The 14417-nt window shown below is 40.5% G+C and overlaps 1 protein-coding gene across 2 annotated transcripts in view; it reads right to left on the bottom strand.

Annotated features, from left to right (window-relative positions):
- Positions 1–1346: 1346 nt before the first annotated feature.
- LOC132366901 (contactin-associated protein-like 3) overlaps positions 1347–14417 on the bottom strand; it is a 157768-nt gene continuing 144697 nt past the window's right edge. The window contains exons 6-7 of one of the 2 annotated variants that reach the window (XR_009503585.1): positions 2281–2385; positions 1347–1436 (exon numbers count right to left, since the gene is read on the bottom strand). The gene's annotated coding sequence lies outside the window, so the exon portion shown is untranslated. Of the gene's footprint in view, positions 1437–2280; positions 2386–14417 lie in introns of those variants that run through there. The other variant, XR_009503584.1, reaches the window with a different exon arrangement.

Raw genomic sequence — 14417 nt, 5'->3', positions numbered from 1 at the left:
CCAACAATCATATGTTCTGGGGATTTTAATGGTACTTAAAAAATGTATCACACAAATAGAAAAGTGCACAAATCCTAAGTGTGCAGCTGATGCATTATTCCAAAATAAACTCATCGTTTGTAAGTATCACTGAGGTCAAAAATAGAGTTTACCAGCATTAGCAGGGGTGGCAGGGAAGAGACCAAACAAAACAGCTTGAAAGCCCTACACATGCTATGTAATAAAAACCATTATAGACTTTTTAACAGAAGGACAATCAATAAAATTAATACTAAATTTACCCCGGCAATGGCACATAGAGAGTCAGGGAGACTGGTGAAGATGCTGGCACTAACAGCCAAGGATGATGGGACAAAGGCCTGGACTAGGTCTTGGGACACAAAGAGTGGTCAGAGATCAGCAGCTTCAACATCGCCCAGGAACTTGTCAAAATACAGGCTCTCTGGCCCCACCCACACCTACCGAATCAGAATCTGCACTTCAACAAGATCCCTGGTAGGTTCAAAAGCATATTCAACTTTGAGAAACACTGGCCTAAGTTTTTTTAATAGGAATGAAAAGAGAACAGGATAAGATGTTTCAAAGGAGAACAATGCAAATTAGCAAATATTTGATGACTGGAGAATAAATGAAGAGGCTTAAGAATGCCCAATTCCTGAGCTTGGGCTAACTAGGGTAATGGTCATGCCAGAGGTAGACAGAAATTGAAAAGGGAATTGCTAGGCAGGTGGTCAGTTGGGAAAAGACTTTGGTTCTCACCACGCTGAGCCAGAGAGGATGGTGGCATAAACACAGGCTTCCTAGCTGGAGATGTGGGATTAGAGCTTCAGAAAGAGGGTAAAGGCTCATACATAGCAAGTTAGTCATCAGCATAGGGGAAAAAAAGCACAGAAAGAACAGGTAATGAAGCCTTTGGGAACATTAACAATTAAGAAGCAGGAAGATAAGAAATCAGGAGGATGAAAACAGAGGGACTGGGAAAGTCCAAAACCCCCAAAGCCAGAGGAGAGCATTGCAGAGAGGTTAAGAGCGAGGAGAAGTGGCAATGGAGGTAGGAGAGCAGAAGGCCGGTTGTAAGGAAGATATAAAATAAGACAGGAGCTAAATAAATGGATAAAGAAATTGAAGGTAGAAGGGAAGGAACCAGAGGGCTAAGAACAAAGACATGGCAGGCGGCTGGAAGAACCTCTTCTCTAATCAGAAGGAAAATTGTATGGAGACCAATGTAAATTCTCTCAGACTAGGAAAGAAGTCCTCAAAACTACATATGATGCTGTTTCTATTCATAGGAAAATAGTAATCTTACCCTGAGCAATGAAGTTCCTCTCAAACTTCTGCAGAAATTCCAAGTAAAGCACATCATCTGAGGTAAGGGCTTCTTCTCCAACTACGGCTTTCATGGACTGCACATCCTTACCAATAGCATAGCATGCATACTAAAGAGAAAAAAAGGTTTACATGAACCTTTATAAATGGTAACGGTACTCTGGGCATTATAAGTGTATTGCTGTAGCTATCTTCACAGTATTTCACATTATTTCCAAACATAATTCACATATGCAAGTATTGGAAAGACTTTATTATACGGCAGTCTCACTAAGGAAGGAGTCTTCAGGCATGCAATACATAGACATTACTAACACTCTACAAAAAATACACTCCCTCAATATATCAATGAGCTTCCATTTTGTAGAGCATTTAAAAATCACAACTTACGCAATAGGAGAAATCCATCTCTAAATTCTATTCAAAAAAAAATATCTGGGTTATCAGTAGGTTTATTTATCATTTCTACTTTAAGGTCAAATGTATTTTTCTTTAATTATGCTTGGTATACAATCTCAGGACTATAGAAACCAAGGATTTCATAGAATATACACAGCTGTATCCCTTAGCGTTCTGGTGATTGCCTAATATGTTAAACAAAAAATTAGTTGGAATAGTCTTTCAGAAATACTCTATAATAAAGGTTACTAATAAAAACTTAATCGTCTTATGCCTTTTTTATTTAAAAACTACCTCATACAGCATTAGAGGTGGGTTTCAAGCATGTGATCTTTAATCTTTGTCATGAGCAGTTATCCTTATGAAAAAGACTGTTTGGCTCTAATGAATGTTTCTGTATTCCAGTATTCTATATTATATATTCTATATTAAAATTCTACTTTGATGGGGGGAGAAGAAAAGTGATATGGAAGAAAGACAAGAGGTATAAGACAGCAGCATGAACTGAGAAAGTACTCATTTCTTTAAACACAATCCTGGAGAAAACATACGTACCAGCTGGTTAGATACATCGGCGTGATCCTTTCTGGTCATACCTTCTCCAGTAGCAGACTTCATTCACCGAGACAACGAGGGCAGCACATTAATAGGCGGGTAAATCTTGGGTAAAAGGGGAAGGGGGAAAATATTATATTTAAGTACAAAATTCAAGCTTTACTGGTAGTAAAGGAGGATTTTGAAACTCATTTTTATTGCTTAAATTGCATAAAACTGCTACATTTGTTTCCTAGATGATTCCTAATATCTCTTCCTGGTAAGAAAAGGGAGTAAGAAACATTTTACAGGTTAAGATTTCTTTTTGAGAATCAAATCCAAAAAGTAAAATCTACAAAACAGTACAAGATTCTATTAAAAAACTGAATTTTCAACATCTGCCTACAATAGCAAATCCAAATGGTCTTCTGAACTCTGACTCATAAAATCACACATAAAAAGATTAACAATAATTTCACCTAAAAGCTGATATCAGAAGCTGGCATCTACTAAAGAACCAATAAAAAATCTGTTTTTGATTTTTCAGTCATAAAAAAGAATGAAATCTTGCTGTTTGCAACATCACGGATGGACCTTTAGGGCACTATGCTAAATGAAATAAGCCAGACAGAAAAAGATAAATACCATATCATCTCACATATATGGGACCTTAAAAAACAAACAAAAAAATGTCAAGCTCACAGATAGAGAACAGACTGGTGGCTGCCTGAGGCAGGGGATGAGTGAGCCAAATGGGTGAGGGACGTTAAAAGGTACAAACTTCCAGTTATAAAATGAGTAAGTCATGGGGATGGAACTTTCACAGCATGGTGACTATGTACGTTAATAATACCGTATTGCATATTTAAAGGTAGCTAGAAGAGTGGCTCTTCAAAATTCTCATCACAAGAAAAAAAGTGTTGTAACTATGTGAGGTGGTGGATGTTAAGTGGACTTATTGTGGTGATCACTCTGCAACATATACAAACATCAAATCATGACATTGTACACCTGCGACCAATGTAATGTTACGTCAATTATACCTCAATTAAAAAAATTTTAACAATAAAAGACAAAGAAAAAACTCTGAAAAATCTGTTCTTGTATTAATAACAAAAGTGTGTGTGTTTAACAACGGGTGGGATCTAAAAACACTCCACGGAATAATGGCAACTAGACCCAGAGTTTTGTCCAGAGAGTAGTGAGAAAAGCAGTTTCCCAGCAACACAGGCTGACCTGAAGGAGGCTAGTACAGATACTTAGAAGGCCTTAAATGCCAATTAAGCACCTGAATAGGTCCACGTGAAAGTTTTCAAACTTGCTATTGCTATTATTATTTTTAATAGCAGCATCATTCTTATCCTGCAAATAAATCTCATTTTTTAACTAAGGAGTTAGAGTGGCTAGAGTTCTGTATTCTTTTCTCTACCAGAATAATTTTTATTATTATATATATTATTATTATATGTGACCTGGAGGGAGCCACTCACTCTTTGAGACCTTGTTACAGGGAAGAACCAAATCTGACTACACGGTGGATCTGTTTCTTTGACTTTAACCTTTGCCTTCCGCTGCTTTTGTTCACTAAAAGGATACTGTCTGTACATAATGGCCTGCCTCGGGGAACCCTATTCCTCTGCCTGAATGTTAAACCAAAGTGCCTTTGTTCAGGGAAACATATGGACTCTGCCCACCTGTGGATGGCTGCAATTAAAAAGAAATTAACACATCCCCTCCCTGAGGCTGGCCATTCCAGGGGATATTCGCAAAACTTATGGCCCTTTTACTTTACCTCCTCATCTCCTCCCCATCTCTGTGCTATAAAAGAAACTGGCATCCAAACCCCGATAAGATGGTTATTTTGAGACTTTAGTCCGCCGTCTTCTCGGTCTGCTGGCTTTCCGAATAAAGTCGTATTCTTTCCCTCAATGCGTCATGTCTGATTTACTGCCCTGTCGTGCGGCAAGCACAGCAAGCTTGGACTCGGGAACAACCTTCGTTTATCCGGATGCGGGTGCTTTGTACCAGGTGAACTCTAAAGTTTTCCCTTCTGTAGATAAGGTTACCTCAACACGTTCCAGAAGGTAAAAGAATAATCTCTCCTTCTGCTTGATTAAAGTAAGCAAACATCTACCTAAAGTGCACTTAAAATATTTGCTTTCCAGACATTTATGTAATATATTCCGCCATGAAAATCTCAAGTTGTGGTCAATGTGTTGGAAAAAGTATGCATTTAGTATTTCCAGTTTGGGTTTATGGCCTCTTGGTGGAAGCAAGTCAGGAGAGTCAAAAGCAGAAAGAGATAACCATCTCCGTGTGTCCCACCACCTTCTCCTACAGCAAGAGGGAACCCACCTGCCCCATGGCTGAGCACAACTACACCACACAGGAACTCACAGCGCCTGGCCCTGAAATCATCCGAAACCCAGGGCCAATGCAGATCTGTGAAACTGGGTCCTAAATGCTGCTTTTAATTGACATGCTTTTGTTATCTGTATTGTTTAGACAGCTGCAACGTAAGCATGATAGAAACATTGTTGAAATCAAGTCTTTTTCAAACACATGGCTAAAGATATAGGCTTTTACTTTTTTTTTTTTTCCCTCCTGCTTGAAATATTATTAATCTAGGATGGAACACAGCTCACCCTTCCTGTGCAGCAAAAGTACAGCTCAAGTTTCTCAATACTCTTTCTTTCCCAATCTTTCTAAATGATCAGGAAGAAAACATTTTAGAAGACATCTGGGAACACATCTTTTGTGGCAAAGATGTTGAAAACAGAGAAAAAGTCAGAAAAAAATTACTTCCAATGACATCAAGACCGTATTTTGAAATTGTTACCGACCAGGGTTCTTGGCGTCCTTAAACAATAAAAATTGATCAAAGGCCAGACAAGAAATTCAGGCAAGGCTTTATCGGGGCCCCTGCTGCAGCAGGGGGGAGCGAGAACAAACAACAGGTTCCTTTGCTTGCGTGCTCCCTAAGCGGGGGCGAGCTTGCTGCTTATATGGCAGTGGTCCCCAAACCTTTTTGGCACCAGGGACCAGTTTCATGGAAGACCATTTTTCCACGGACCGGCAGGGGCTGGGGTGGGGGGATGTTTCAGGCAGTAATGTGAGCGATGGGGAGCAGGAGATGAAGCTTTACTCGCTCCCCTGCCACTCACCTCCTGCTGTGCAGCCTGATTCCTACCAGGCTGCGGCCTGGGGGTTGGGGACCCCTGTTATATGGCGTGAGGGCAGGGGTGTGTCCAGGGGTCGGGCCAGAAGGGTGGCTTAGGTGGTTTGCCCACCGCTTAGGTGGTGTTGTGTGCAGGGGGCACGTGCAGTACCCTGCTTTTGCTCTGGGATCTTCAAAAGCGGCAGTTGGGTTTTTTGGTCTCTTTGTATCTTTTGTCCAGAATTTGCCCCAACTGGGCGAGCACGTCGTTATTTTTAGTCCCATACAGTTTCTTTGTTATTTTGTTGCTCGAGGAGAGGTGTGTCGAGGTGCAAGCACTGCAACACTGCAGCAAAGGGCCCCAGGTCCCAGCAAAGGGTCCCAGGTCCCAGCCTGTCTCAAAATCAATATATGGCTGTTGAAAACAATACTAGAACACTGCAAATAAAAGTATGTTATTTGATACATGGCACAAATTTAGTTCTGACAAATGAATTGGCTTCTAAACTTCAAGAGTAACACAAAAGAAGAAAATGAAGTATGGTTAGTGTTATTAAGGAATGCCTCAAAGGAGTGCTGGGTAGTGGGCATATTCTATTAGCAGCTTCAAGGAATTAAATAAATTAATGAACTTAAAGGAATTAAAGTATTTAACTGTGAGTCTAGACTGTTTCAGGACTACTGGGAGAATAGCACTAATCCAGTGGCCTCCTGTATATGTTGAAAATAGTAATATGCAAATTGGGTCATTTGTACAAAATTTAGGAAGATTTCTCATTAAGAAGTTCCATTGACTTAAAGTGATACCAATATGTGTTTAGTTCAACATTAAACTACTTCAAATGGTAGGGAATTCCTTTAACCTACTGTTATGTTGAAGCCCTAACCCCCAGTACCTCAGAATGTGACTGTATTTGGAGAAAGGGTCTTTAAAGAGGTGATTAAGGTAAAAGGAGGCCATTAGGGTGGGTCCTAATCCAATCTGACTGGTGTCCTTACTAGAAGAGGAAATCTGGACACAGAGAAGCACCAGGGAAGTGTGCACACGGAGGAAAGACCATGTGAGGACACAGCAAGAAGACAGTCATTTGTCAGCCAGGGAGAGAGGCCTCAGAAGAAACCAACCCTGCCAACACCTCGATCTGGGACTTCTAGCTACCAGAACTGTGAGAAAATAAATTTCTGTTGTTTAACCATCTGAATGTGTCATTTTGTTACTGCAGCCCGAGGAAAATAATACTCTTAGCTTCTGGATTGGCCTGTGGTGGCCTTGCTGAGTGACTTGGATCGGTGAGTCCCTTACGGCTCAGCCACAATCCGTTATACTCATGACCCTCAGGGTCTCACAAGGTTTGTATGCTAGGTGGGTGCCATGTTCGCTACCACTCTCTAAGTCTGCCTTATTTCCAAAGTAGTTTAAGTTTCTCCTCAGACCATCACTGACCAGTCTAGTTCTGGCAAGCAGAAGGCACTCGGTGGCATTGTTGAAATTCAGGAAGTTTTCAAGTTTAATTGTGTCTGCCAGTTGAATTCCCGGAAGAGTATGTGTCTGAGAAGGACCACGATGGTACCTCCTAGCTAACTCAGACCATCCTTAACCACATTCCACACCGTCCGTGCCTAACAGACACTTGTTCACTGACTCAATTTTCAGGGCCAATTGGTCATTTCTAGGCCTTTCCATTCTTTCCAGCGCAGGCTCCTTGTTTTCTCCTATAGAGAGGGCCAGTTCAGAGGTGTCCTCTATGAGTCATCGCTCTTAAGGACTCAGGGAAATTACCCTGAGTCCTTATTTTTGAAATGTGGCATCACTTATTTTTGAAATGGGACAGATTAAGCGCCTTACTAGGGAATGACCATTTCTTAGGTAATGAATGAAGGGCCTTGGTCGTGCCCTCCTCGGGAGCAGAGCCTCCAGAGCTTCAGAAGGACTTGGTGTGTTCTGTCCACCTTAGCGCAGGACCATGCTGGTATTTTCATGTAAGAAACTAAGGGTGTTAAATGAGATCATCTTATTAAAATAATAGAATATAAGATTGAAGGTAAGAAAGACTGAAGGAAAGGAAGAAAAAAAATCAGAACCAAAAGAGATAACAGTGATAACATCCGCAGGCCTGAGTCACCATCCTGAGAAAGGCTTGCTGGTGTCTAGGCACCTGAATTTTGGGAGGGCTTTCACCACTCCCAGAATTGATAAGAGTGGCTCACTGCTGCCTAAGATGTTTATGCAAACAATGTGGTTGGTGCTGAACACTTGCTTTCCTTCTGGAATCTGGGATTTTGATATGTACCAGGGAGGGGGTGCCTACATGACCATCCCCCATAAAAGCCTGGGCTCCTAGGCTGAGGCTAAGCTCCCCTGGTTGGCAACATTTCACACATGTTGTCCTCATGGCTGGAGGACTTAAGCGTGTCCTGTGTGGTTCCACTAGCAGAGGACTCGAGGGAGCTTGCCTCTGGTTTCCTCCAGACTTTGGTCCACTTGCCTTTTCCTTTGTTGACTGTACTTTGTGTCCTGCTGCTGTAATAAATCACAGCTGTGAATATAACGCTAGGCTGATTCCTATGAGTCCTTCCAGTGAATCATGGAGCCTGGGAGTGGCGTGGCGGACCCCAATACAGGAGTGATCACGGAGAACTGCCAGAGGCAAAGAACCCAGAGTGGAATGCAGCCTGGAGACATTCCCTATAGGACACAAGTCACCTCCATGAGAACTGCACAGAACAAGCTCTTAACATAGCGTCCTCCTTTCCACCTGTCACAGATGGGCCTTTCATAATAACAGGAGATCTCTTCTGCATTTCCACACTTTCAAAACAATCACAGGTCACAGGAAGACGCGTGACACAACATACTTATATATTCCAAGCGCTTTATCTAGTAACAGGGCAACTCTACGAGGCTTTCTCAAGATTTGGCTCTTTCGGTGATTTCATTGCTTCTGAGAATGAGATTATTATCTTGCGCTCAATAAAACATACAAACAAATAAATGTGTTAATGTCTGTAGTAACTGTTAGATTTGGGTAGACTAGTATAGGCTATGTGTGGTAGGATTAATTCTTAGATTTGCCAAAGTCCAAAAGAAGAGAACCAGGTAGGCATCAAACTTCACACTTGTCATCACAAGAAAAAGAATGTGTAACAATGTGAAGTGATGTTTGTTAACTAAACTTATTGTGGTAATCATTTCACAATATATACATACATCAGATCATTACGTTGTACACTTTAAACTTACACAGTGTCATGTGTCAATTACATCTCAATAAAACTGGAAAATAAATTTCACGCTAATGGTAGACATCTTGAACAAAAATTCCATTTTTAAATAATTTGTGAGGAAGAGTGAAAGCCACTGAACAATTAAACCCTTCTGAGACGTTCCGTATGGATTTTTAACCTCTTTCAAGAGGCTAACTGTCCATTTTAATATTAGGGAAAAGTAGACAATCCTGCAACAGTGGAATGAAAAATTCCTCCATTCAAAAGTTTCTTCTCAAATCAGAATATTTAGATTTATCCTACACTATGTTTGTAAGGGAAACATACTATCACAAGATTTTGCTCTCCTTTATGCAAAAAATAGTAGCTCTCTTACAGTGTTTGTCACAATTCCGATTTCAGAGGAAGTGTTAACTTAAATAGGATTTAGCCAAATATGTTTAAAAATAGGTCAAGATCGGGACTTCCCTGGTGGTCCAGTGATTAAGACTTTGCCTTCCAATGAAGAGGGTGCAGGTTCAATCCCTGGGCAGGGAGCTAAGATCCCACATGCCTCAGGGCCAGAAAAGCAAAACAGAAAACAGAAGCAATATTGTAACAAGTTCAATAAAGACTTTAAAAATGGTCCACATCAAAAAGCTCTTTAAAAAAAATATGTCAAGATCAAACAGCTGTTTTGAAACTAATTGTGTATTTAAAGCTGTTTTGGTAGTTTTAGTGACAAAATAGAGATGCTTTTTTCTCAGCATTTTAAATTTGAGTTAGCAATACTGTTAAACCAAAATGATTAGGGTCATATGGTTCACACTGTAATTTCAAAATTAACTCTTACACAAGAGAAGTTAATCTTAGAATAGGACAAAGAAATATATATTTGAAAACTAAGTTTAAGTAAATGTGAAATAAGTCCTTTGCAACATATAATTGCCATTTCCTAAGAAAAGTAAAAGGCTGTGTGTTAGTCAGAGCAGAGGTAAGACAATTCTCCATGGGTTTCTCACATTTCTGCACATCTTACAAACAGAAGCACCGACAGCCCTTTATTCTCAGCTATCTTTCCAAGGATGTTTAGATAGAAAACAGCCTTGTAAGATAATGTCTTCTTCCAGAGGTAAGGGCAAGCATGCTTACCTCCCAAAAGATTCTGATTCCCTGAACTCTTGTCTTATAACCCACTGTGTGTGCAGGCATCCATCCGGGCCTATCCACACAGCCCCTGTGTGACTCAGGGTCAAGGAGAACCAAGGCAAATATTCGGATGCCCATGCTGGCTGCAGTGGTTTATGAGTAACCAAGTAAGTAATAGAGTCCTTTGTTTCTGACCCATAAGTCTTCTGTCTTCTACCTGCATCCATGGAAAACGGCAGCTTAACTTGTTGCAAATAGGGCAAAATCTCAGATACTCCAAAGTTCTGCATGGAAAGATTAAAGTTCATCTCTCAGAAGACTTACTATAGAATGCATATGAAAAGGTCTATGACTAAATAATCTATTTATTTCAGGTCACTATGCAAATATTTATATATTTTAACATATTGATCTGCTCAATATGTTAAAATATATATGTATGTTTGTGCTCTTTTGTTTTTTATTGATGCATGATTAGAAATTCTTCTTTGTTTCCTTTTTAAAAATGGTATGTATTGCATTGTTTTTTGATAGAAAATAACAATGAAAAAAAATGTAGTCTGTGGTCTCACTAGTCAGAAAATCCCTGGTGACATAAAAAATAAATAATAGACATAGGCACACTTGGCTAGAAAATTCAAATAGTACAGAAAAGCTTAAAGAACACAGAAGCCACTCTTTCCCCCAGCACCAACTTAACCATTTTTATGGTTTATTAAAATTGTCTGGGCTTCCCTGGTGGCGCAGTGGTTGAGACTCTGCCTGCCGATGCAGGGGACACAGGTTCCAGCCCTGGTCTGGGAAGATCCCACATGCCACAGAGCAACTAGGCCCGTGAGCCACAACTACTGAGCCTGCGCGTCTGGAGCCTGTGCTCCGCAACAAGAGAGGCCGCGATAGTGAGAGGCCCGCGCACCGCGATGAAGAGTGGCCCCCGCTCGCCGCAACTGGAGAAAGCCCTCGCACAGAAACGAAGACCCAACACAGCCAAAAATAAATAAATAAATAAATAATTAAAAATGAATATCTGCTTAAAAAAAAATTGTCTTTTGCTTCTGCATTTACTGCTTCCCATAAATCCTTTCTTTTCAGATTTTCTGGTAGGAAACTCCACAATCTAAGACAGGGAAGGCATCAGGTTCCTGGTTTAGGCACGGCGGCCACCATCCCTCTGCCATGAGATCCTTCTCATCATTAACAATGTTCTAGGGAAGCTGCAGCTTAGGTTCCAGGCACTGGGGGAAACGTAAGCAAATACTTCCTCCTTCCTCTTCCCAACAGGGAAGTGTGCTGGGCCCACAAGACTCCAGTCCCTGTCACCTGGGGACACCCTCCCCTTTTCTCTTCCAAAAGGGAAAGAGAAAAAGATCTACCATGGCCATAGTTAATCTTCTGAAGAGCAGATCAGGAGCTTATTTTTGCTTTAACCATTTAGAAGCAGGATCAACTGAAGTCACTATTGTGAACTGATTACCATTCATTTTTAATTAAAATGTGACATAATAAAAAGCACGCATCTCGTTAACTATACGTCACATTTGCTCAGCTCTAAATTTTGCTACACCATATTCTATTCATGTAATTTCAGTCTTTGAGTTTGTTTCTGCAGTAAAATTTCCACCTACATAAAATTTTACAGAATTGAAGAAACATGTTATGTGTACAGCCAGATCTTTATCATTTCGAAATGTTTATATCCATACTTCAGTATGCTTTGATGATCTTATTTTTAACCTCAGAGTACAGGTTGGACTCTTTAGATATGCAGATTAATCTATGATCTTGTGATTTCAGAGTCACAGGCAATGATGGTATCATTCACCAACCAATTGCTAGTGTCAGGAAGCAGACTTTTCTTCTGCCCTATTAGGTTTAGTAATTAGGGGCCTGCAAATTAAAATGACAAAAGATAGTTTAACAGGAGAAGAAGTTTATTCATATATATGGGAGCTAACAAGAGAAGTAACTATCTCACTAAATGTTTAAAGTTAGAGGTTTATATATCTAACTTAGCAGAGAAAAAGAAAGTGGAAGAAAGGACTTCTATTCTTTTAGAAGAATAAATGAACGATAAGTAATTTTGTGATTATTTTGTGTCTGCACGTTCAAGGGGTCTTTCCTTCTTCTATGCGAATCTCCCCAGAGAGGGGATTTGTGGTAGGTTTACTCTTGATTTCTCTCCTGGGAGTAGACCTGTCTTGAAGAGGGAATCATAGAAGCCTCATTTCTCAGAAATGTCTGCTTTTAGTCAAATAAGGAAAGCTCTTTCTGCATCTGTTGATTCCCAAATGTTTTGAGATTAAAATAATCTCCATACCAACTCTGAGGGTCCAACTGGGTCTCTAGGCATTCCTCCCTATATGTCCTCACTTGTAATGCTGTGAGGCAGTGCCTACTCTACCTTGTACAGATAAGGAAACTGGCTCAGAAGGACTCAGTTACCTGCCTCTGGTGAACAGCTAGCCAGTTTCAGAGCTGGATTATTACAAGGGACATCTGAATCCATAGCCCAGCCTCTTAGCCCTTTGAGACATGATCACTCAAGAGATCTTACAGGGCTTCCCTGGTGGTGCAGTGGTTAAGAATCCACCTGTCAAGGCAGGGGACACGGGTTCGAGCCCTGGTCCGGGAAGATCCCACATGCCGCAGAGCAACTAAGCCCGTGGGCCACAGCTACTGAGCCTGTGGGCCACAACTACTGAAGCCCACATGCCTAGAGCCCGTGCTCCGCAACAAGAGAAGCCACTGCAATGAGAAGCCCGTGCATTGCAACGAGTAGTCCCCGCTGGGTGCAACTAAAGAAAGCCCATGAGTGGCAACAAAGACCCAACACAGCCAAAAATAAAATAGAACAACAACAACAAACGTTTAAAAAAAATAAGAGAGATCTTAGAGCTCATGTGATCCAACCCTCTTTATGCTATTGAAGAAATTTGTTTACCTCACTGTCAATCACTAAATGGGGGGTCTTGGACAATTTTCTCAGCCCATTTGTGTCCCGGTTTTTCCATCTGTAAAATGATTACAGTATTCACTTCAGAAGCATGCTTTGAGGAACAGTGCCAGGCACATAGTAAGTGCTAAGCATCTGCTCTTATTATTATTTACTTTATAGACATCAACGCATTCTTAGAAAATATTCCGAGACTAAGTGTACAGAGTAAAACATGTAAATCATCTCTTACCCACCTGCCCACCCTCTTCCCAGGGGTCACCATCAGTGGATGTGTTTCTAGTCCTTTACCATCATAGTCATACATATTTTTAATCTGTGCACTCATGAGCTGTCTTCATGCATTTTAACAGAAATGGAATCATATTTTGCAAATTATTCTCCAACCTCCTGTTTCCATTTAAACCACTCAAGTCTTATAGATCTTTCCATGTCAGAACATCTCAGTGTTGCTCATTCTTTTTTAACAGCTGCATGGTGTTATACTGAATGGACTTAAAATGATGTACCCTTCTGATACTGATAAGCTTCTAGGCAGTTGTGGGGCTTTTGGTTTTGTTTTTCTCATGTAGCTAGACAAGCTCTTAGTGATTAGACATGTGGAAAAGCTAAAGAGAGCATGTTGTTCCAGAAAAGTTCACATTAATATACAGCAGAGACTCTTCTCTCATGATCGGCTTCGTGTCTCTCCAGCTCTGATAGATAATATCATCTAAACAAACATTTGGGGTTTTTTTTTTTACCCATTTCTAGTGGGGCTGCACTTTTGGTTCCCTAACAACTTGCAGCTTCTGATCTGGGCAGAGTGAAGAACAAAAATAAAGGTGATGGTGGAGCTTGTGCCTAGGATGACACCCACTGGACTGAGATAATGAAACAGCCACTGAATGAGGCACGTTTGACCCTGGGGATGTCAGAGGTTTCTAAGGGAGCTTTTAATGGGCTAGTATCACAGGGTCACTTTTTAAAAACAGGTTCTACTTAAGTTGGACTGCATCTTTCTGCATGTTTCTTTCTACCATCCTAGTTTCCTTCCAAACCAACGGGATGACAAACCATGCTACAATAACATGAACATGTCGGTTTACATGAGGGAGTAGGGAGTTTACCCTTATCTGGGGAATTCTGAAATAGAGACTCCTGGAGGCACTATTTCTACCTGAATGTTTTGCACACTGCTAACTAATCACTTCTTAACTGCATGAGAGAGGAGTTTTTCTATGTACCATTTCAAATCAGAATCCGATGGTATTTTACCATTAGGCAACAAAAGATCATCAGTTTCCAAAATTTAGTGAAATTTACAATAATTGAAAAAAAATTTTGTGCTAGCAAAAGTATCCAAGAGAGAAGAATCCAAGCCAGGAGCAAAGACATTATCAAATTATTCATGAAATAATAATGATAATGATGTTGTGTGTTTGTGGAGAGCTTCCCATAAATGACGCCCTGAGCCAAGCACTTGGCTTAGATCACCTCACTTAATTGTCTCGACAGCGTAATCACTCTCACCTAAATATGAATTCAATCAGTCTGACTGGTTGAAATGCAAGGAAGAGTTCACTGATGTTCCCTGGTTTATAAAGAAAACTGCTTGTTATTACTTCTCTTCTGGATTATTTCACAGACATTAGATCGAAGTTTTAGAAGAAAATTCCCCATTTTAGTTGAGCAGATCTTCCCATGTGTTTATCA

The sequence above is a fragment of the Balaenoptera ricei genome, chromosome 6, assembly GCF_028023285.1.
Source record: "Balaenoptera ricei isolate mBalRic1 chromosome 6, mBalRic1.hap2, whole genome shotgun sequence".
NCBI classification, from domain to species: Eukaryota; Metazoa; Chordata; class Mammalia; order Artiodactyla; family Balaenopteridae; genus Balaenoptera; species Balaenoptera ricei.
Note: the sequence above shows the minus strand (reverse complement) of the source record. Positions and strands in the feature narration are given on the sequence as shown.